The sequence below is a fragment of the Melozone crissalis genome, unplaced genomic scaffold (genome assembly GCF_028551555.1).
Source record: "Melozone crissalis strain CALT ecotype California unplaced genomic scaffold, PUWL_Pcris_2 ptg000068l_1, whole genome shotgun sequence".
Lineage (NCBI taxonomy): Eukaryota > Metazoa > Chordata > Aves > Passeriformes > Passerellidae > Melozone > Melozone crissalis.
Genome location: NW_026535846.1, coordinates 1,314,948 through 1,339,272, shown reverse-complemented (window position 1 = coordinate 1,339,272; position 24,325 = coordinate 1,314,948). Strand labels below are relative to the sequence as shown.

At 50.6% G+C, this 24,325-nt stretch overlaps 1 long non-coding RNA gene across 1 annotated transcript; it reads right to left on the bottom strand.

The window, feature by feature from the left end:
- Nucleotides 1-4,045: 4,045 nt before the first annotated feature.
- LOC128945811 (uncharacterized) lies at nt 4,046-24,057 on the bottom strand. Its single transcript, XR_008483895.1, has 3 exons — nt 23,972-24,057; nt 6,320-6,416; nt 4,046-4,102 (listed from the first exon to the last, which is right to left on the bottom strand). It is a non-coding gene; the product is annotated as an uncharacterized LOC128945811 (long non-coding RNA).
- Nucleotides 24,058-24,325: the final 268 nt, after the last annotated feature.

Genomic DNA, 24,325 nt, shown 5'->3' with positions numbered 1-24,325 from the left:
GCTTCCCCAGGGAGCAGCCCCACAATGACTTTTCTAGGCAAACAATAATGGATTAACTGCCAGTAGGGAAAAGTTTGCACATTAGTGGGAATTCATCAGCCTCTGGCTCTAAGTGGATCAGGGGCTAGCCAGGCACAGTCCCAGTGGGCATCTGCTCTTGGAGAGGAGATCAGAAAAGGCTCTGAGTGCTCACAGACAAAATTTAGAGAAACAGCACAAACTACTTCAAGTACAAAATTCAGTCCAAAGTCAAATCAATGCATTTTGGTATTCAATGATTTTTTTTTTTTCAGTTTAAAAGAGGATCTGATGAATGCTCAGAACTGCCTGCACAGAAAAATCAGTTTCTGCCTGCACAGAAAAATCAGGTTTAGAAATTCGACATATCTCTCTGAAAGACAGGGACACAACAGCAATCATTGGCTGATGGAAACAGAATATAAAAATGAGTTATCAGCAGGGCAAGCCGACCCCCTGATGAGGTGGAACAGGACCACAAGCCATGCAGGGCATGTGGGACCCTCTTCTAATCAATGACTTCATGCTCAGTGTTATTTTTATCTCAACCATGTACCTTCATCAAAATTGGCCCTAAGTCAGATATTTCAGGTACCCAGGAGAAGAAGAAGCTTTGTGTCCTACAGGTCTGTCGTTACCAACCAAAGCAGGACCTGGGGAGCTCCAGCTCATCTCTGCTCCCCAGTGGGACAATACCCACCTGTCCCTCTGCAAAGCTGCTCTCTGCAGGTCTGCTGGGGCTGATTCAGGATTTGCAACAGCTTTTGTATCCTTTCAGATGCTGTTCTTTTAACTGTCCCTATAAACCAGGCCTGCCAGAGCTCTCACTTTTCTACAGACCCATCTTTATCTACAAAGAAATCTATGCAGCAACCCAATTTCAGCTGCCAGTGGGTCCTTTTATTGCTCAGCCTCTGTAAAAACTGGTTTAGTGCTGGAATCAGACATTGACTTCTGCATGAGAGGGAATATATGGACAGGCAGGAATTTGCATCCAGCAGCTGGAGTGGTAAAACCATCCCCTGCTGTAACCTCAACAGCACCAGAGTCCTTTGTGCTGCCCCAGCGTCAGTGAGACACCACAACAGCAGAATGTAAATTGTGCTGTTGTGCTGTAAAGCTTATTCTGAAGATGTGTTTATCTTTTTTAACCAGAGTCTGTTGTGAGAGCTCCAGTTCTAAAACTAACAAAATCCCCAAACTTAACAACTTGAAGGTATTAACCTCTCTGGGGAACAGTGGATGCTGCAAGGCAGCAGCTTCTACCTCACTTCAGTCCACTGAAATCAGCACAGAAGAAAAACCAAAGATCAAAAGAGCTCTTGAGTAAAGTACACAGGCAAAGCAGGCAAGGGGAGGGATGGGAGAAGAGCAAATATGACAGCAGTTATTCAGGGAGCAGGTTTGAATTGGAGGAGAAAGAAAATAGGGAGGGAAGGTGAGAGAGAAAATATTAGAAAACAAGAGCGAGGGAAAGCAGCATGTCAACTGCACACGATGGAGAGGAAATTAGCAGAGAGAGATGGTGTAGCATGTCAGAGCAGAGGAGAGGGGAAGATAAGCAGAGTAAATAATTGAGAGAAAGAGCCTGCAATGCCTGAGAACGGGTCTTGGCTCCACACACTGCTGTGCAAGCACCATGAATGTTGTTTATGAGTTACGCTCTGCCCTCTTCACATTTGCATTTGGGTTTTATGCGTTACACATAACCCAGCAAGCCAAACCTTCCTACTCCTTCTCCAAGACGGGCTCCCAAACATGCCAAGCTGAATCGTGGCTGAGGAGAAGCAAACCAGAGCTGGCAACCAAAAGCTGAGCAAAGGCAGAGCCCTTGGGCTGACTCTTCAAAGGCAGGAGAGAGCATCTCCCCGGGCTGGGCACCAGCCATGGCTCCCACGGCACGCTCCGAGGCACGAGCTGCCCCGCACCCACTGCTCCAGGGTGACCACGGCACAGAGCAGGGAGCAGCCTTTGCTTGCACGCCCTCCAGGGCATGGCATTTTCCACTCCACAGGGCATCCTGTGTCCCGGAGACAGCAGCAGGATGGCCGGGAGCTGAACAATTCTGAAAAGCCACGGCACGGCATGGTACTGCTCAGATGGAGGCTGGGGAAGGTGGGACTTGCAAAGTGGCCCTACACAAGTCCTTGGCCACCCACATCTGCAAGGATCCCCTGCTCCCACAGCAGGGCTGTGACTCGCTGCAGAGGAGTCCTGGCAGTTCAGCCCTTCCAGGGTTATGCAGCACCAGCATCCTTTGGCTGCTGTTCAGTAATTACATTAAGCCACTGCTGCTAAAGTCAGTCCCAAGCAGAGATAATGCTCTGGACGCATTCAACTGACTGGAAGAAGAAAGATGAGGAAAAGCCATGCTGGCTTAGAGACAAGTCATATTTCTTATCAGCTTCCTGCCTGACGAGAAGGTGCTGCCCAGCCATCTGCCCCGGCAGCGCGGGCACAGAGCAGCGCTGTGATCGGCGCACAAAGGAGCCCCTGTGCTCCTGCCAGCCTCCTGCCATTCCCCCTCTCTGACCCCTTTGATGCTGCATGTGCTTCCGTTTGATGCTCCAGTCCCTGCTCCTCTGCCATTCTGAAATTGTTTGCCCCATCCTGTGCTGCAGGGATTTTCTGCTGGAATAGTCCAGATTTCTATGCTGGAATTCAAGGCATGCCAGGGCATTTGGGGGTTGCTTTTTAGCACAATGGCCTGATGCTCTGGCACCCTTAATCAGGCAAGATTAGCCCTGAGTACAAATATGAAGCTCTTTGGGTGCCCATTGTTCACAGTTATTCTCTGAGTCACAGAGATGCCGTCAGTGACACAAAAGCGGGGAGAACAAACAGCAAGGAAGCCTCTGCATGCCCACAATGACAATTCAGAGTGGAAATTCAAGACAAAGAGCCCTGGAAATAACACTTGTATGAGCTGGCACATGGACTCTCTCTCTCACAGCAGCAACACTTCAGCTACCTGCCTCCAAATACCACATTTGGTTCAACAAGTGCTGTTCCAGTGAAAGGGCTTGCACTGGCACCTCCCAGGAGTTGTCCTATTCACCCTCTGAAATGACAAAGTGCCATTGGAAACTCTCCCAGTGCACTCCAGACTCTCCCCAGTCACTGGGGAGGGAGAAGCCAAGTCCCTTCCCACACGGCAGAGCAGAGGCTGGATGCCCAAACACCCTCCCAGGGGTGGCACCAAGGCAGGCACCAAGCCTAGGGGAGCAGAGCTCTGTGCCTGCAGCTGCATCCAAGGGGAGGTAGGAATGTGTGAGCTGAAAGCAGAGCAAGAGAGATCAGAGAGAGGGGGGAAAAGTGTGAGCACAAACCCGAGGAAGCGAGATGCCAGGAAATATGTTCACCCTCACACAGAGCTAATTAGCACAGCGAGGCTCTGCTTGCCACTGCTTACTCACACCAAGACAAAATAGGGGGTTTTGGGTGACTGTCACCTTTCCTGGTACAAAGACGTTCTCTGTGAACTGATATAAAGGCACCTACCATCAACCACGGCAGCTTTCCATGGAAGCAGAGAGAAAATAATTATTTTCTGAGCAACCACCACTCTACTTACCCAAAAATGGCAGCTAAAACCCCATTTTGTAACATTAAGGAGATTAAAAAGGAAAAAGAGAGGATAAGAAAACCAGCCTGAGAACAGACAACAAATCAGGCAACCACCAGGATACTGCTGGCTCCTGGCACAAGCGATGATTAATTCCAACCTGGATATAAAATAAGCCTGCACTAGTCCTCTGCTGTTTGTTATTGTCCCAGGATTATGGTAATTAAGCAATTTGTATTACCTGATACTGATAAGAAAAATAAAGCCCCATTTATGACACTGTATCCCCTGGATTTTACACGGTAGTTACTGAGGCATTCTTGTTACCTGGTGAACGTAATATTTGAAATCATAAAGCGCCGCGACTTTCTCATCCAGCGTGGAGGCAGAGCTGTTGAATTTGCTGATTAATTTAACCATAATTTAATAATCTGTTTCTATCTTCACGTTCAGCTTTTCAAACTCCTCCTTCAGCTGCTCTATGGGCCGGAACTTCTTCCTCACCTCTTCCTCTTGGGCCTTGGAAACAAAAGGAGGAAAAACCAGATGTGAGATAACAAGAGAGGAGATGAAGAGAGACAAGACAGACACAGAAAGGAATGCCAGCCCCAAAATTCACAAAGGGAATCTGGCTGTCTGTGCCAATGGATTTATTGCTCTACATCAGAAGTGCAGGGGCAGGGTCCTTCTGAGAAGCCCAGGAACCCAGTTAGCTGTGATATACCCACAATATGAGTGAACAGTAGAGCTCTGTGCACCACTTCTACATCTCTACAGCATTTGTGCACTATTTCTACATCCCATTTCCATCCAATTCAACATCAAGCCCACAGGCAGCAGTACTGCTGTTCTCTGCATGCCTGCAAGTGGATCTTCTCAAAACCTGGCTGCAAAAAGCCCTGAGGCACCTCCCTGATCTTACAGCTGAACCTCTCTGGAACTGGACATGAGGCTGGAGAGCTCCAGAGGTCCCATCCAGCCCAAAGTGCCCAGTGACTCTAACGAGTTCTCAGACACAGACAAAGATGCTTTTGCCTTTCCAAGCGTTGAGCAAATTCCTGGAAGGGTCTATCTCCTAGGGAGAGGTGTGAGGACAGAAGCTGTCAGAAAGGGAGGCAGAAGGAGCAGTGATAAGCTGGGGGCAGCTGACATGCTGTGCCATAGGGCTTGGCCAGCACACAGCCTGTCCTGAGCTCATCTCCCTCGCAGTAACAGCACCCCAAGGGCTGCCCTGAACAGAGAGCTGACACAAAACATGTGGCGAGGAGGAAAGGCTCTGACAGAGATCTCAGAGAGCCCCAGAGGTGCAGGAACATCAGCACTGGTGGCACTGGGGACAGAGCCTGCTGCTGCAGGGGACAGAAGCAGCAGAGAGGCCATGCTGGAGCTGGGCTGCCCCAAGGACAGGAGGAAGGCAGAAAGCCCCTTTTGGAAGGCATTTGTCACAAATGCCAAGATGTGTTTGTATGCGGAGTGAGCCTCAGCTGGAGGGTTTGCACTGTCCTGCTCCCCATGAGGGATCAGAGAGGGCTGGAGGAAAACCAAGTGAGCAATGGAGGTGAAAGCTGTGTCAATGGAATGATAAATTACCAGAGGTACCACACCCAACCCATCCCTCCCCGAGCTGCCTCTGCCAGAGCACAGAGAGGCTCGGTGTAACTCCATTTCCTCTGACACTGAGCCTTCAGCGATGGATTTGCTCTCTGCAGGAGTGACTGCAAATGGAATACTTTAGGTCCATTAGATGTAGCTGCTTTTAGCCCACTTGCTGGGACAAAAGCTATTCTAACAGGGGGTTTTAAAAGATGGCTTATTTGCACCTAATAGAGTATCACTAATTTTTGCATTTCAATGATCCTCATTTCCAGCAGCCCTTTTCAGCAGCCCTGCAATCAATCAGCAATGCTGCTATGGAAATAATCTCCAGCAAATGAAATCATGCCGTGCTGCCACATAAGGGAAGAAAAAGCCTTTCTGTGACACCAGAACTTTAGAGCCTTGACTCCTCTTTCAGTTTTTGTTTGAGTGAGCCAAGACCAAGGCAGCAGGAGGAGCAAGGGTTAAAGAAATACTGCTGAGGGGGAGAAGGGAAAGAGGCTCTGATGTACCTGATGAGTCACACATCTTCCCACCTATTTACTTTGGGTTGTGGGTTGTTTTGTAACTAAATGGACAACTTGGAGCTTGTGTAAGGAAACATCAGCTCCGGCTTCACCATGGCCACTTGGGTTTTGCTATCCAGAGCACAAGGTTGGAAACCCAAAGCAAGGAGAGTAAAGGGAAATACCCTCTGTAAATACCGTCAGCTGCAATCCAGTTCCCTTTGGGGTCTGCAGACATTTTTGTGAATTGAGCTGCAGTGAAACAGATAAATTACATTGTTCAGAGCAGCTGTGGCTGCCCCTGAATCCCTGGAAATGTCGAAGGCCAGCTTGAATGGGGCTTGGAGCAACCTGAGATAGTGGAAGGTGTCCCTGCCCATGGCAGGGGTGGGACTGGATCAGCTTTAAGGTCATATCCAACCCAAACCACTCACAGAATCTTCGAGTCGTACAGAAAAGTCAGGGAACAATATCACTAACAGGTTAATAAAGGTATTTTAGGTCCATATTCACCACAAAATTAGTTTGCACAGTGTTTTCCAAGCAATCATTTTAACCATTGTGTTTCAGCAGAGTGTAACAGGGTGTTTTCAGATCCCTGCAATGTGCATTGCTTTAGAAATGGGAAACTCACCTTCCTTTCTGCCTTCTCACTTTCCTTCATTTTAGCCAAGGCCTTTTTAAGCTCCTCAGATGTGAATGAATTTGCATCGAGATCAACCTTGCCCAGCCTTGCAGAAGAAACAAAACAAACAAGAACATATAATGAGTGAAAAACGACCTCAATTCTATTTTCACTGTGACATTCTAGCAACGGCTAAGGGCAGGAGGAAAGGAATGAAAAAACCTACCATACTCAAGCAAAAATTTGTCTGAGTGCTGGATTCTGTGTCAGGCTCACAGACACCTCCACCTGACAATATAGGGCTCTGCTGACCCAAATTCTCAGATCCCACCACAATAAAAACAGCTGATGAATTGATACCTCAGAATTTCATGTTGCAATTGAGGAACCACCCCAGTGCCACTATATAACTGCAGAGGGCCTACAAGCTTCAACTTGCAGATTTCAGCTTAAGAACATTGTACAGAGAGTCACAGGAGACCTCAGCACCTTTCCAATGAGGGAAGGGACTACAGAGAAGTGGGAGAGGACTCTTGGTCAGTAACTTTAGTGACGGGACAAGGAGGAATGGGATCAAACTGCAAGAGATGGAAGAGATTTGATGATGGGAAGAAGTTCTTTACTCTCAGGGTGCTTGTCCCTGACACAGGGGCCAGTGCAGAGAGGCTGTGGATGCCCCATCCCCAGCAACATCCAAGGACAGGTGGGACAGGGCCCACAGCAACCTGCTGTGCTGGGAGCTTGCTCAGCTTCGAATGAGACCATCTTAAGGGTCCCTTCCAAGCCAAACCATTCAAGGATTTGATCATTCTGCCATCCCCATCTCCCACTGCACAGTGGCCCTGAAACTTCAGTGACATCACAGCTCCCAGAGGGTTCCAGGTGGAACGTCCAGGACCTGGAAACGAGCACAGCAGACACTTCACCGGCTGCCAAGAGTCAGTTGCCACTCGCTCTGGGCTCTGAACCTCAGCGCTGAGGTGCTGCTGCTGCCTGGGCTTTTCCTGCCGCCGGCTCTGGAGCGCCAATCCCAGCAGGATGTGCACTGCTGTGCCAATGGAGGTACAGTGCGATGCCAGGCAGGGGACACCCGGCTTGGGCAGGCTGCAGCCATGTGGGAATGGATGGTGGGGGACAGGAAGCCCAATGGGATATTGTGCTGCCCCTTGCAGAATGACAGAGAGACTGTGGAGGAAATGGAAGTGAACCAGGGTCTGGACGAGGATGACATGATGGAGGTAGACTCATCCTCTACTTCCATGTCCAACCCGGTTGAGAACATGGAATTAGAGGAGGATGACAACATCGACAAGATGGAGGTGGATGAGGAGGATAACATCGCGGAGATGGAAGTTGATGAGGAGGATGAGGAGGAGCCCATGGTCCTTGGATGAAGATGGAGCCTCACAGGTAACACAGGCAGATGCTTCCCACACCCTGTCCACACACACACTGGGTCCCCTGACGCCAGGCTGGGGCTGGGCTGGATGGCCCCGCTCAGGGACACGGTGCCCACAGAGGGCCTGGATTGTGCTGACACAAGCACCAGCCCCGGCCTGCCCTGCGCTTCCCTGGGGCCACGCCAGCCCTGCCAGCCCCGGCCCAGACCCGGGGGCCCAGCTGCCAGCCCTGCTGGGCCCAGTGCTGCCAGCTGAGTCCAGCCCTGCTGCTTCTTTTCTTCCAGGACTCAGGCTCAAGATGGCACAGATACCATGCATTTGTAAATACGTTCAAAGTTTAGAAGTTCCTTGTAAATATGTTTACAACGTTGGAAGTTTTTTGTAAATACGTTTTGAAGATTGTTAGCCCATCGGATCCCATGTAAATATCTTCTGTACATTGTTGTTGTTATAACAATTGTTATAATGACACATGTTCTGTAAATCCTAGATTTGCCGATCTTCGGCAAATAAATACTGTTTCTTTTTAAAACCTGACTTCTCCTGGCCATTCCTTTGGGCACAGGCAGCCTATGCACACTTGTGGGTTCCACTTGTTCCACGTTCCCGGGGCTGGAGGTCCCTGGGGGTGCTGGCACGGCCACCCGGGGGCTGGGGGTCCCTGTGCACAGGGGCTCCCACTGACACCACTCCTGCCACTGGGCACTGCTGCTCTTCCTGGCCTGCGGCACAGCGCTGTCCCCAAGAGCTCAGCTCTCACCAGCTCTCACACAGGGGGCTCTCACAGCACTGGCCCCTGCAGCCATGCCACCAAAGCAGCCAGCAAACTTTCAGCCACCCTTCCTGCTGCAGCCACAGGCACTCCTGCGCCCAGAGCCGCCAGCAGGCCACAGCCATGCAAAATCCACCTGCACACTCTCAAGGCCACCACAGCCTTGGCAACTGGGCCACCTGCATCTGGGCTGCTGCAGGGGCTGATCTTTTAGCCTTGCAGCCTCCAAAGGCCCTGGGCTCTGCTTCCCAGCCTGCTCTGCACTGCCCTGAGCCCGCTTTGTTCCCGAGACAAAAGCCAAGCCAGGGCATCCTCACCCTGCCTGCATTCCTGCTGCTGCCAGCGGCCACTGGCCCTTGGGCCCCATTCGGGTGACAGCTGCAGGGACAGGGCAGCCTGTGCTGGGCAGGGGCCACGGGGCTTTCGGCCCTAGGGCTGCTGCTGCTGCTGCTACTGCTGCTGCTGCTGCTGCTGGGGGCCATGGGCCCAACAGGGGCCCAAGCTCAGCCCCTGCCCGGGCAGCTGCCCCCTAAGCCCCACACTCCCCGAGCATCCCCATCACAGCTGCCAGGGGGAAATCCCACGGGCTTCAGGAAAGAAATTCCCCATAGTGACTAAACCAAGGGGTCCAAGGGGAAAGTCAGCACCAGCTGATGTTTACAGCACCTTGACAATGGTGGCTGCAGGGCAGGTGAGATCTCCAGAGCCTCTGGCAGTGCCTGCTCTGCACGTGAGCCTGTGCGGCTGCTCTCAGTGGGACACAGCACCGGCCTCCGGCCAGCCCTCAGCCCCTCACAGCTGATCCCAAGGAGCAGGCTCACAAAGCAGTTTCAGACCACTGCCTGCAGATATTTCAAAGGACTACATGTCATTCTAGGAAGCCACCTTGCACATTTAGTTTTGGTGTCATGGCATGAGAAGCCATGAAGGTGCCTCTGATTGTGCACTAAGGGCACTTCCACTGCCATCCCAAAGGGATCACAAAGGACAGGCCTCTGCTTTCAGCACTGCTGAGCTCCGCACCTGTGGGATCTCAGTCTCTCAGAACTGGGGTGCAGGGTGAACAAGACTGCCCCTGGGGGGCTCGGGAGTCCTGGAATGTTGCCAGAAATGTCTGGTGGCTGGACTTTGATCCCACATGGGAGATGACATCAGTATGAGGACGGGAGGATTTCACTGGGGTGAATGGTGAAGGGACAAGTTAATTGGAGTGTGAGATACAGGGTTTAAGATCCCTGTACAGGGGGGTCTAGAGAGGCAAGATGGAGGAATTGGGGCGTGCCCTTCTCCTTCTTCTTCTTCCTCTAGGCCTCCATCTTCTGTGGTGGAGTTGGCACTCCGGGATTGGACCTTACTAGGGGAACACTGGTTAATAAGGGTAGAGGGTATTGGAGAAAAATGATAAATATTGTATACGTAACTCTGGGTATAAAGATAGACGACCGCCCCAGGGGCTCTCAGTGTGTGCCCATGGCTGACTGCTGAGCAGAACTCTGTCAGGCCAAGAGAAAATCTTTTAGATAAGCAATTAATAAACACCGAGACCGAGAACAATTCTGAAGCTTCCTCTCGTCCTTTCGAACCCCGGGGGCCCAAGGCCATCTTTGGGCTTTTCCCAGACCATCCAGACAGCACCAAAATCCAACAACTGGCGTCCGCTGTGCGGGCTATCTCCCACCAAACCTTTCGGGGGGGGGAAAAGCCCTGAAGAGCTGAAGAGCCAAGAGAACAGCACTGATAACTCCAGAGGAGAGAAGCCTGAAGAAAGAAAGAAGAAAAAGAAAAAACCGGCCGGGAGAAGCTGCAAAAATCAGCAGTCACTGAGAAATCCCATCTCTCAGCTTCTGCTGAAGACAGTTCGTAGCAGAGCGGCCTGGACTGGGACCAGAAAGGCGCCTCTGATCCATCTCTTGTAATCTGCTGGACGGAGAACAGGAGCCTCCAGACCACTCTGACGACAGATTCGGTAAGAAGGCCAAAATAAAATCATGGGGGCCTCACTCTCCCAGGAACAACGGGAAATCTTATCCACCTTACAAAGTGTAGCAGAATTATATACAGAAGGGATCCCAAAGAAAGAATTAAAACAGCTGTTATTATGGGCAAGGCCTAATTATCCACTTGCGGAGACATGTTTGCTGTTCGAAGTGGGGTTTTGGCAAGAAATTAATAGGCATTTATATATTTTAGCAACAAAAAAAGATGAGATAGCGTTAAAGCTACTCTCGCCGGCAAGAATCATGTTACAAGGTATTTCAGTGCAGTCTAAAAGACTGGAAAAGCAGCGAGAAGCTGCGGCACCCTCAGAGAAGGGGGCGGAGCGGCGAAGTTCCGGGAAAAAAATTGCTCTGGCTTTAAAAAGCCAGGGGGAAAGGGCTCTCGAAAAAAGAGAGCAGGAAAAAATATTAAAACCCCCGATCAAAAAATGCAACAAACCCCAAGGGCATCCTGAAACTCCAGAGAGTGTGGAGGAGTCAGGAGCAGAAGGGGGGGAGCAGGAAGATAAGGGATCGGGGGGGGGGCCTGTTCGCGGTGAAAGCGGCGACGCGGCGGCGGCGGCAAATGCGAGCAGCGCGGGTGAGGATGAGGAGACGCGCGCGGAGGGCGAAACTCGCAAAAACCGGGGTATAGACTCACACGCGAGCGCGGAAGGCGGGCTGAGGGAAAATGTGCAGGCTCAAAGGGCCGCCGCGGCGAGACGCAGGAGGCGTGCGGTTGTGACGTCAGATCCGGTGCGACAGTCAGCTCGAATCGCGGGGAGAGCGGGAGTGCCGGCGGGAGAGGCGAACACAACGTCAGAGGAGGAGGGGTCGGACTCTGGGACAGACCGAGGGGCGGGAACCTCGGAGGTGAAACAGGGGGGAGACGATGACGTCAGCTTGGGGGACACAGGAAGCAGCTCGGAGAGTACGCATGCGCAGAAAGTAAGACGCGGGCGGACCCGAGCCCGGTCCCCTGTAACGTCGCGGGTGAGGAGGGGCCGTGTTAGGGATTCTACGTCCCGGGGCTCCACACCGTCTCCAGATCTGGTGCCTTTGGTTCAGAGCCTCGGAGTCCAAGTCCCTTCCCCTCACAGGGGACGCCGAGCAGGAAGAGGAAGTGGGGCAGTCGAGATCGCTCCGTCATCCGAGCCAGGGAGGCCGGTGACAGCGCCACCTAGTGGCAGGAGGGCAGAAGTGCACGACATGCCGGGTCGGCTCGGCGGAGCCACAGCGCCATCTCGTGGCGAGACTGCAACAATGCAGCAATTTTTTCCAACAATATATAAAAAGAAAAGCACCTCGAAGAAGACAATGTTAACACGACAAAGGGATTATCCATCCACTTCGGGATTTCATGAAGATGATGAAAGCTCAGATGAAGAACAGCTACAAGGGGAAGATGTCATAAGGATCACAGCATCAGAAGGTGTCCCAACATGGATGCTATCAACAGCAGAAGCAGCAAAAAGCTTCTTGCATTCATTCGATGCAGTAAAGAAGAAATATCAACAGGATCCTCGAGTTTCCTTTTCGGATTTAGGAGCAAGGCCAAAAACCTCAAGGCGAAAAATGAGACACCATGAATCACCGATGACATCTACAACACCATTATTCATGCAAATCCCAATGGAATCTGATGAAGAGGGGTTTCAAGAGCCGGTGAAGACAATGGATTGGAGGCAAATCAGAGAAGCATTGGAAAAGGAAAAGCATTTATTCCCGGGATCAGGGGATTTGACAATGCCAGTGACATATGATGCCATGGGACAGAATCCAAGGTGGGAAAGGATGGGTCATGAGACACTCAAAGACTTAGGGAAGGCAGCTCAGACTTTTGGGCTGAACTCACAATACTTCAAACAGCTATTAAGAGGGACATTCTCTATGTATGATCTCACACCATATGACATTCGAAGTATTGTGGCAATGATCCTCACTGACACACAGAGTCTTGTCTGGGAAAAAAGGTGGAGAAAATATCTTGCTGAGTTGCGGAACAGATACCAAGGTGGGCCGAATGCAAACCTCACAGAAGGGCAATTAGCAGGGGATCCTCCAGATGACAATCCAGGGGAACAAGCAGCGCGGCTTCCACGAAGAGTGTTAAGCGACATCAAAGAAGCAGCGCGATTGGCAATCATGCAAATTACGCCGACAGGAGCTCCGGATGTCCCGTTCTCTTGCATCAGGCAAGGTCCCACAGAGCCATTCATGTCATTCATCGACCGACTCACGCAAGCCGTGGATCGACAGGTGACAACAGAAGAAGTGAAGAAGCCTCTCTTGGAGAATTTAGCTTTCGGCAATGCCAACCCGGATTGTCAACGGATGATTAGCACCATGCTTGGACGGCCATCCTTGGCAGAGATGGTGGAGGCATGCAGCAAGGTGGGGACGCCTCAGCACGTCGCAGCGATTGTAAAGAATGAATTAAAAGAGGAATGGGAGAAACAGCTAAAGGAACGCTCAGAAGGGCAATCAGAGGACAAGACATTGGAGAAGATGTTCGAGAAATTACTCCATCAACAGGACGAAAATGTCAACAAAGTTCTTGCGGCAATGCAGAAAAGGAACAGACCCCAAGGAGGACAGTGCTACGGATGTGGGGAATCTGGGCACATGAAAAGGAATTGCCCACGGACACATATACCAACGCCAGCCCAGAGAGCGGAAAGACCAATTTGCGCACGGTGCGGAAGAGGAAGACACTCTGTGAAAGAATGTTATTCCCGGACAGATGTGGAAGGAAATCCGTTGCCGCATCCGGGAAACGGGAAATTGAGCGCGGGAAATCCCCGGCGCGCTCCGACACAAGTACTGGCGGTGTCACAAGAACAGACAGGGCAGTCATCAGTGAGCGACAAGCAGATGCCCTCAGCAAAACCCTCAGTCGATTCCACAGTGACCCAGACCTCCTCCCACCAGGGGCACAGTGTGCATTGGCAGCTTCAAAACTAGTATGCTTTCTAGATGAAAGTCATGCGGAGATACAACAGGTATCCGCGGGGACTCATACAAGAAACAAGATTTTTTGATAATTGGACAAGATAAGTGCAGTATTCTTGGACTCATTGTCTATCCGACAGTTGTCTCAGCAGACAAAAATACAGAGCTAACAGTTTTGGCAAGAGCGCTTCGTCCACCATTGACTGTACCGGAAAATACTGTGGTTGCAAGAGCCTTTGCATTGCCACCACACGCAGTTGGAGAGGTCATGTCAATCTTCGACGAAGAAGGTCTCCCTATGAAAGAGCATGTTGAAGTACATACAACATGGGTGAAGCACATAGGTCGAGACCGACCCACGCTCACGTGCCAATTGACATGTGGGGACAGGACAATATCGATCAGAGGTATGCTCGACACAGGGGCGGATGTAACAGTAATATCGTACATCTTTTGGCCACGCAATTGGAGCTTGGTCGCGCCATTGGGCTCTCTCTCAGGCATTGGGGGAGCATCTCTGTGTCTGCAAAGTGAGAATTCCATCGTTGTCACGGGACCAGGAGATAAGACGGCGATCATTCGTCCTTTTGTCGTTCAAAAGCCGATCACAGTCTGGGGTCGGGACATTTTGGCACAATGGGGCGCGAAGATCGAAATGGATTTTTAATAGGGGTCACTGCAGCACTCGCCACACTGAAGCTGACATGGAAAACAGATGATCCAGTTTGGGTGGATCAGTGGCCCCTTGAGCGGAAAAAATTGAGTGCTTTGAAAGACCTGGTCCAAGAACAATTGCAGAATTGACACATCAAGCCAACAGACAGCCCTTGGAATTCTCCGGTGTTTGTCATCAAGAAAAAGCTGTCGGGCAAGTGGAGGTTGTTACACAACCTCAGGAAGATCAACGAAGTCATAGAAGACATGGGGCCACTTCAGTTGGGACTTCCATCTGTCTCGATGATTCCCAGAGATTGGCAGCTTGTGGTCATTGACCTCAAGGATTGCTTTTTCAGTATCCCACTCCATCCAGATGATGCTCCGAGATTTGCCTTTTCAGTCCCGAGTATCAACAGGGAAACGCCTCTGCAGCGGTACCATTGGGTCTGTCTTCCACAAGGCCTGAAAAATTCTCCGACGATCTGTCAATGGTACGTGGCACGAGCTTTGGCACCAGCACGAAAGAAATTTCCGAAGGCGAAGATCATTCATTACATGGATGATTTGCTCATTGCAGCATCAACACGACAGGAGCTGCAAGAAGCTCGTGACTGTGTGATCGCAGAGGTGCAAAAGGCAGGTCTGGAAATCAGCATTTCAAAGATTCAAGAGGTTGCACCTTGGAAATATCTAGGGTGGAAAATCTCAGAGAAAACAATAAAGCCTCAAAAGGTGGAGATCAGCACAAAGGTCAACAATTTGCATGATTTGCAACAGCTTTTGGGAGAAATCAACTGGATGAGACCAGTTTTGGGAATCACAAATAGTGACATTCCAGCACTGCTTGATCTCTTGAGAGGAGACACAGACATTCGTTCTCCCAGGACACTCACACCAGAAGCAAGAAAAGAGTTGGAGAAAATCTCGGACGCGATACAGAAAAGGCAGGCACACCGATTTGTTCCATCGTTGCCTTTTCAGTTGGCAGTGCTGGGGAAGAAAACGCAGTTCCATGGTTTGATCTTCCAATGGGATGAATCGCAAAAGGACTCTTTGATAATCATAGAGTGGATTTTCCTACCGCACAGGCCCGCGAAAACGATTCTCACAGATCTGGAGATGGCAGCACAAATCATCATAAAGGCGAGAACAAGGCTGCTGACAATGGCAGGAAGAGAATTCTCAGTCATCAGGTTACCTCTGAAACGAGACTACTTCGATTGGGCAATGCAACAATCGAAAGACCTATTAATCGCATTGTTAGTGTTCCCAGGAGCTTGCACAATCCACTTTCCCCAACACAGAATACTGCAATCGCAAATATGCTATAGAGCAAAACCACAGATAAGTGAAGAACCTTTGGACGGGATCACCGTGTTCACGGATGGCTCGGGGAAGACACACAAGTCAGTGATCACGTGGAGAGACTCAACGACAGGGGATTGGGAATCAGACGTGAGGATGGTTCAGGGCTCTCCACAAATTGTGGAGTTGGCAGCCGTTGTCCGAGCATTTCAGTTGTTCAAACAGCCTCTCAATCTGGTGACAGATTCCGCATATGTTGCGGGTGTGGTCAAGAGATTGGAGGGTTCGCTCTTGAAAGAAGTCAGTAATGAGGTTTTATACTCATACCTGACAAGCTTGAAAACACTGCTAGAGAGCAGGGAAAGAGAGTATTTTATCACACACATTAGAGCGCACACAACACTTCCAGGGTTTTTAGCGGAAGGGAATGCTCGGGCGGACAGGTTGACAATGCCCATTTTGCAAACACTGCCGGACATTTTTGAGCAGGCAAGGTTAAGTCATGCGTTCTTTCATCAGAATGCGCAAGCACTGATGGAGTCCTTTCGTCTCACAAAGAGTCAGGCGAGGGAGATCATTAGTGCTTGTCCAGACTGTCAGCTTGTGCAGCCACCTTCTTCTACCGGGGCCATCAATCCGCGGGGGCTGCAAAGTCTTCAGTTGTGGCAAGCTGATGTCACAAAATACCCATCTTTTGGGAAGCTCAAAAATGTTCATGTTTCTGTAGATACATTCTCAGGTGCAGTCTTTGCTTCAGCACATGCTGGGGAAACAGCATATCATGCTTGCCGACACTTTCTGCAGGCATTTGCAGCATTAGGTGTGCCTCAGGAGATAAAAACAGATAATGGTCCAACATACACAGGCAGGGTGCTTGACAGATTCCTGAAAAGATGGGGTGTCAGACACACGTTTGGTATTCCGCATTCACCCACAGGTCAGGCAATCATTGAGAGAACACATCACACCCTAAAATCCCTTCTGGACAGACAGAGAAGGGGTGAGCCAGAGGCAACACCTCACATGAAATTAAATAAGGCATTGTATGTGCTGAATTTCCTAAATAGCTCATCCTCGGAACCTGATCCACCGATCGTGAGACATTTTCTAAACAACACACAGGCAAAGCTAAGGGAGAATCCTTTAGTTTTGATCAGGAACCCAGAGACCGGACAAATAGAGGGTCCTTTCAGACTAATCACTTGGGGAAAGGGTTTCGCTTGTATCTCCACAGATCGAGGTCTGAAGTGGGTGTCGGCACGGCACGTGAAGCCATTCCGAACACGAGAGCACGAGAATGCTGATCCAAGAAGCAAAGAGACGAGTACTCAGACAGAAGTCGAGACTCAGACTGCGAAAAACGACCCAGAAGAGAAATAAAAAGAAACTAAGGACTTTGGGGGGTTTTCACATAAAAGCGAAAAAGGTCTTTTGGTGCAAACAGAAGGGGGAGATGTGGGATCTCAGTCTCTCAGAACTGGGGTGCAGGGTGAACAAAACTGCCCCTGGGGGGCTCGGGAGTCCTGGAATGTTGCCAGAAATGTCTGGTGGCTGGACTTTGATCCCACATGGGAGATGACATCAGTATGAGGACGGGAGGATTTCACTGGGGTGAATGGTGAAGGGACAAGTTAATTGGAGTGTGAGATACAGGGTTTAAGATCCCTGTACAGGGGGGTCTAGAGAGGCAAGATGGAGGAATTGGGGCGTGCCCTTCTCCTTCTTCTTCTTCCTCTAGGCCTCCATCTTCTGTGGTGGAGTTGGCACTCCGGGATTGGACCTTACTAGGGGAACACTGGTTAATAAGGGTAGAGGGTATTGGAGAAAAATGATAAATATTGTATACGTAACTCTGGGTATAAAGATAGACGACCGCCCCAGGGGCTCTCAGTGTGTGCCCATGGCTGACTGCTGAGCAGAACTCTGTCAGGCCAAGAGAAAATCTTTTAGATAAGCAATTAATAAACACCGAGACCGAGAACAATTCTGAAGCTTCCTCTCGTCCTTTCGAACCCCGGGGGCCCAAGGCCATCTTTGGGCTTTTCCCAGACCATCCAGACAGCACCAAAATCCAACACGCACCCAGCAATGAAATTTTAGGAAGAGGCAGGAATTATGTGCTCCAGAGATTCTGGACTCCAATAAATGGCATAAATTCCACAGGCTATTTAACCCAATGACCTGCATGTCTCTTTTTCCTCTTTCTCTCATCTCTCATGTCACTTTCCCCAAAACCTACCATTGCACAAATGGCCGAAGCATCAACCATTAGGATATCCTTAAACCATGATGCCAGCCTAGCTAAGGCAACATTAGATTGAGCAGAAGCTCAAATCATTTTGCATGTTGCAGTACAAGATGTCATCACCGCAGTACGGGAGAAAGGTTTTAAGATTGCAGCAGATAAAGTTCAAGGGACAGCCCCTTGCAAGTGTCTCGGCCTAAAAACTGCAGAGAGAACTAGCACACCACAAACACTGCACATCAAGGACAACCCAAAGACTCTGCCAGAACTGCAAACACTCTGTGGAAGCATCAGTTGGGTACATTCACTGCTGGGAATCACCACAGATCTCACATCACTGTTCCTGCTGCTCCTTAAAGGCAGTGAAGGACTCGATTCCCGTCATCACTGACACTGGAGGCTTAAGCAACTGTACAATAGGCATCCTGGGTGATTCAAACTAAACAGGCACACAGAGACCACCCTGATTTTCCTTTCTCCCTGGCAATCCTTGGTGTAAGTCCAATATTCCGTGCATTATTCTTTCAGGGGGACTCAACTATCTCAGATCCCCTCATAGAAATCGAATGCGTTTTCAGAGCACACCAACCTACTAGAATGATAACAACCCAACAGAAAGTTATTGCACAACTTATCAGGAAAGCTAGAGAGCGTCTGTGCTCCCTTGCAGGAACAGACCTTGGGAATATTTACTTACTTCTCACTCAAGAGCCCCTCAATTGCCTACTTCAAACATCTGAAACACTGCAATATTCCTTAGATCATCTTTACACAGGCTAGGATCAGCCACCAATTCTACCATCAAAACATTCTTGCGCTGCTCAGGATGTTCAAAAACACCTGAGACCCGGCAAGATCCCTTGTAGCCACCTGCCCAAATTGTCAGGAACGTGGCCTTGCTTCTGCCCGAGCTGCAGTGAATCCAAGAGGACTAGAGAGTCTCCACATCTGGCAATCAGACATCCCACACTAAGTCCCTTTCAGCAGACTAAAATACATCCAGGTCTCAATCGATGCCTTTTCCACTGCGGTTTTCACCTCTGCCCATGCTGGTGAAAAACCAGAAGATGCTATGAAACATTACTTTTTCGTTTTTTCCACCTTAGCAATTTTACAGGAAATTAAAACTGATAATGCTCTTGCTTATACCTTGCACTGATTCCAACAAGTTTCTGACCACTGGGGTATAAAATATGTCACAAGCATACCACACTCCGCCACTGGAAAGTCCATAGCTGAGAGGGCCCACTGATCCACCAAAAGGATCCTTGATCAGCTGAGAGGGGTAATCCAGATATTATCTTCCACTGACAGACTGGCCAAGGCCTTTAATGTATTCAACTTTTTGAACAATTCATTTATGGAGACAACTCCCCCAGTCATCAGGCATTTTACTAATTCAACTGCAGCCCAATTAAAAAAACAGCCACCTGTGTTGACCAAAGACCCTGAATCTAAACAAATTATGGGCCCTTTTCCATTAATTACTTGGGAAAGAAAAGATGCCCTTGTCTCTACAGCAACATTCCTAAGATGAATCCCAGCAAAATACATAAAAACTCTTTCTGGAAACGGTGAGGCAAACACCAGAGCCACCATCAGAAGAACAGAATGAAAGCCTAAGAGAGACAGTAGCTGCCTGGAAAAGAAGAAGGAGAAGGACAGAAGAAGATCTCCTACGTAGCGTTGACCACACACACCAAGACCAAGATAGCTCAGACACCACTAACCAGGATCTATGTCTTAACATTTGTAAAAATTATATTTTAGCATTGATACATGATTCTTCTAATAAGCTGTGTTCACACCCTTGCCTTACAGAAGAGAAAGTTTAGTGGGAACACAACTTAAGTTTCATCTTCTGATCTCTTTATCTGTTTACTTTAAGGACACCCAAGCCTCCAGATAATAAATTAGCCTAAGTCAGAGGATGCTGCCGTTTGTAGCCGCTGCAGCACAGAACTGGATGTTCCTCGCTGAGCCGCATGCCTTCAGATGGGCGCTTCCACAGACAAGCCACATTTTCTTGTCCACGGCCATGCCTGTCAGGCACTACAAGGCATGTGTTTTTTCTACCTGTTGTCACATAGGGAGTCAGAGTACCAGGGCATCCAGCTGCTAAAAGATCAAGGAAACAAGATCCAGATGGAAGGCAACAACGACTGGCTCACTGGACTTTCCAAACACAGGGGTTTGCGAGGCTGGCTTTCATCTTTAGTTAAGACTGTTGTGTGGGTTTTGTTTTTTGTATTCATTGTGTTGGTTATTTTATCCTTTTTTGCTAAATACCTCCAAAAGTCCATGGCAGAAGCCTTCTGTATACATAGCAAAAAGGGGGAGATGTGAGGGCCCAGGGGCCTACCACTGGAACTGTAATACCTCAGGGCAAAGTGACCAAGGTAAAAAAAGTCACCGCTCTGAATGCAATGCTGTCGCCCATGGGCATTTGCAGGCTCATGGTGATGCAGCACGTTTTGCTGGCATCACCCAGTTCAACTGCTGCATTTTCCTTATATGTACTCCCTCGGAATGTACCAACTCTCTTGTATCAATTTGGTCCTGGCTTACTGTAATGATCCTGCGCTGTTCACCCCCATATTGTGTGCCCAGCCCCATTTTGTCTCCATTTCTGGACCCTCTTCAGCGCAATCCACACTATTTGGATTTCCACACAACGATCCCTCTCTTGCCTCATCCATCAGCCATCCAAGCAAGCCGGCTCCCAGCTCTGCAAGTGCAGGTCCCTCACAGAGGTTGATGTGGGCAGGCTGCAACACAAGAACTGAGTGCACCAGGGACCGGGCCTCTAATAAAAGGCATGAATCCCACAGCCCACGCAACCCAAAGACTTCCATGTCTTTTCTTTTTCCTTATTCTCTCAGTTCTCAAGCCACATTCCGCATTTTTTCTGACTGGGAACTTGGCTTGTCTCTCTCCTGTCTGCAGGTTAAGTCACACGTGTAACCCTGTAGGAACAGCCTGAAACACAGGGAAGTGGGAGAGCACACTTTCTCAGGAACTGTAGTGACAGGACACGGAGGAATGGGATCAAACTGCAAGAGGTGGAAGAGATTTGATGATGGGAAGAAGTTCTTTACTCTCAGGGGGCTTGTCCCTGACACAGGGACCAGTGCAGAGAGGCTGTGGATGCCCCATCCCCAGCAACATCCAAGGACAGGTGGGACAGTGGCCACAGGAACATGCTCTGCGAGGAGGTTGCTCAGCTTGGAATCAGATCATCTTGAGGGTCCCTTCCAAGCCAAACCATTCAAGGATTTGATCATTCTGCCATCCCCATCGACAAATGCACAGCGGCCCTGAAACTTCAGTGACATCACAGCTCCCAGAGGGCTCCAGGTGGAACATCCAGGACCTGGAAACGAGCACAGCAGACACTTCACCGGCTGCCAAGGGTCAGTTGCTGCTCACCCAGCACTCTGACCCTCAGCACAGACCTGCTGCTGCTGCTGCCTGGGATTTTCCCACTGCCGGCTCTGGAGCGCCAATCCCAGCAGGATGTGCACTGCTGTGCCAATGGAGGTACAGTGCGATGCCAGGCAGGGAGCACCCGGCTTGGGCAGGCTGCAGCCATGTGGGAATGGATGGTGGGGGACAGGAAGCCCACTGGGAGATTTTGCTGCCCCTTGCAGAATGACAGAGAGACTGTGGAGGAAATGGAAGTGGACCTGGGCATGGATGAGGAAGAGATGATGGAGGTGGACTCCTCCTCTACTTCCATGTCCTCCCCTGTTGAGGACATGGAAGTAGACGAGGAGGACAACTACGAAGAGATGGAGGTGGATGAGGAGGATAACATGGAAGATATGGAAGTGGACGAGAAGGATGAGGAGGAGCCCATGGTCCTTGGATGAAGATGCAGCCCCGCAGGTTAGACAGGCAGATGCTTCCCACGCCCTGCCCACACACACACTGGGTCCCCTGACGCCAGGCTGGGGCTGGGCTGGATGGCCCTGCTCAGGGACACGGTGCCCGCAGGGGGCCTGGATTGTGCTGACACAAGCACCAGCCCCGGCCTGCCCTGCGCTTCCCTGGGGCCACGCCAGCCCTGCCAGCCCCGGCCCAGACCCGGGGGCCCAGCTGCCAGCCCTGCTGGGCCCAGTGCTGCCAGCTGAGTCCAGCCCTGCTGCTTCTTTTCTTCCAGGACTCAGGCTCAAGATGGCACAGATACCATGCATTTGTAAATACGTTCAAAGTTTAGAAGTTCCTTGTAAATATGTTTACAACGTTGGAAGTTTTTTGTAAATACGTTTTGAAGATTGTTAGCCCATCGGATCCCATGTAAATATCTTCTGTACATTGTTGTTGTTATAACAATTGTTATAATGACACATGTTCTGAAAATCCTAGATTTGCCGATCTTCGGCAAATAAATACTGTTTCTTTTTAAAACCTGACTTCTCCTGGCCATTCCTTTGGGCACAGGCAGCCTATGCACACTTGTGGGTTCCACTTGTTCCACGTTCCCGGGGCTGGAGGTCCCTGGGGGTGCTGGCACGGCCACCCGGGGGCTGGGGGTCCCTGTGCACAGGGGCTCCCACTGACACCACTCCTGCCACTGGGCACTGCTGCTCTTCCTGGCCTGCGGCACAGCGCTGTCCCCAAGAGCTCAGCTCTCACCAGCTCTCACACAGGGGGCTCTCACAGCACTGGCCCCTGCAGCCATGCCACCAAAGCAGCCAGCAAACTTTCAGCCACCCTTCCTGCTGCAGCCACAGGCACTCCTGCGCCCAGAGCCGCCAGCAGGCCACAGCCATGCAAAATCCACCTGCACACTCTCAAGGCCACCACAGCCTTGGCAACTGGGTCACCTGCATCTGGGCTGCTGCAGGGGCTGATCTTTTAGCCTTGCAGCCTCCAAAGGCCCTGGGCTCTGCTTCCCAGCCTGCTCTGCACTGCCCTGAGCCCGCTTTGTTCCCGAGACAAAAGCCAAGCCAGGGCATCCTCACCCTGCCTGCATTCCTGCTGCTGCCAGCGGCCACTGGCCCTTGGGCCCCATTCGGGTGACAGCTGCAGGGACAGGGCAGCCTGTGCTGGGCAGGGGCCACGGGGCTTTCGGCCCTAGGGCTGCTGCTGCTGCTGCTACTGCTGCTGCTGCTGCTGCTGGGGGCCATGGGCCCAACAAGGGCCCAAGCTCAGCCCCTGCCCGGGCAGCTGCCCCCTAAGCCCCACACTCCCCGAGCATCCCCATCACAGCTGCCAGGGGGAAATCCCACGGGCTTCAGGAAAGAAATTCCCCATAGTGACTAAACCAAGGGGTCCAAGGGGAAAGTCAGCACCAGCTGATGTTTACAGCACCTTGACAATGGTGGCTGCAGGGCAGGTGAGATCTCCAGAGCCTCTGGCAGTGCCTGCTCTGCACGTGAGCCTGTGCGGCTGCTCTCAGTGGGACACAGCACCGGCCTCCGGCCAGCCCTCAGCCCCTCACAGCTGATCCCAAGGAGCAGGCTCACAAAGCAGTTTCAGACCACTGCCTGCAGATATTTCAAAGGACTACATGTCATTCTAGGAAGCCACCTTGCACATTTAGTTTTGGTGTCATGGCATGAGAAGCCATGAAGGTGCCTCTGATTGTGCACTAAGGGCACTTCCACTGCCATCCCAAAGGGATCACAAAGGACAGGCCTCTGCTTTCAGCACTGCTGAGCTCCTCACCCAGCAATGAAATTTTAGGAAGAGGCAGGAATTATGTGCTCCAGAGATTCTGGACTCCAATAAATGGCATAAATTCCACAGGCTATTTAACCCAATGACCTGCATGTCTCTTTTTCCTCTTTCTCTCATCCCTCATGTCACTTTCCCCAAAACCTACCATTGCACAAATGGCCGAAGCATCAACCATTAGGATATCCTTAAACCATGATGCCAGCCTAGCTAAGGCAACATTAGATTGAGCAGAAGCTCCAATCATTTTGCATGTTGCAGTACAAGATGTCATCACCGCAGTACGGGAGAAAGGTTTTTAGATTGCAGCACATAAATTCCAAAATACAGACTCCTGGAAGCGTCTCGGCCTAAAAAGCGCAGAGAGAAGCATCACACTCCAAACACAGCAAATCAAGGACTACCCAAAGACTTTGCCAGAACTCCACAGGCTGTGTGGAAGCTGTTTCGATGTCGTGGCATGAGAAGCCTCTGAAAGTGTACTCAGGGCACTTCCACTGCCATCCCAAATGGAACACAAAGGACAGGCCTCTGCTTTCAGCACTGCTGAGCTCCTCACCCAGCAATGAAGTCTCTGGAAGATGCAGGAATTGAGTGTACCAGGGAACCTGGCCTCTAATAAAAGGCATGAATCCCATAGCCCACCCAACCCAAAACCTTGTATATCTGTACCTTTTTCTTCTTCTCTCTTCTCTCGTGTCACCTTCCCCATATTCTCTGTCCGGGAGTTTGGCTTCTCTCTTTCCTGTCTGCAGGTTCAGCCGTACATGTGACCCTGCAGGAACAGCCTGACCTGCAAGCAAAGGTCACATTATTTCAGAGCACTGCACGGCTCCAGCTTGGGGAGGAACTGGGAACTGAAGACATGTGCTCCTCCTTGGGAGCAGCTCCTCCCCATCCCATACAGTGAGGAGTGGGATATCTACCACTAACCTCCTCCCATGCAGCAGCACCCCTGAAGTGCTGCTTTTCCCTCCCAGAATTGCCACCCTGAGCCACCCAAGGTGTCCCTCCGCTGCCAGGCTG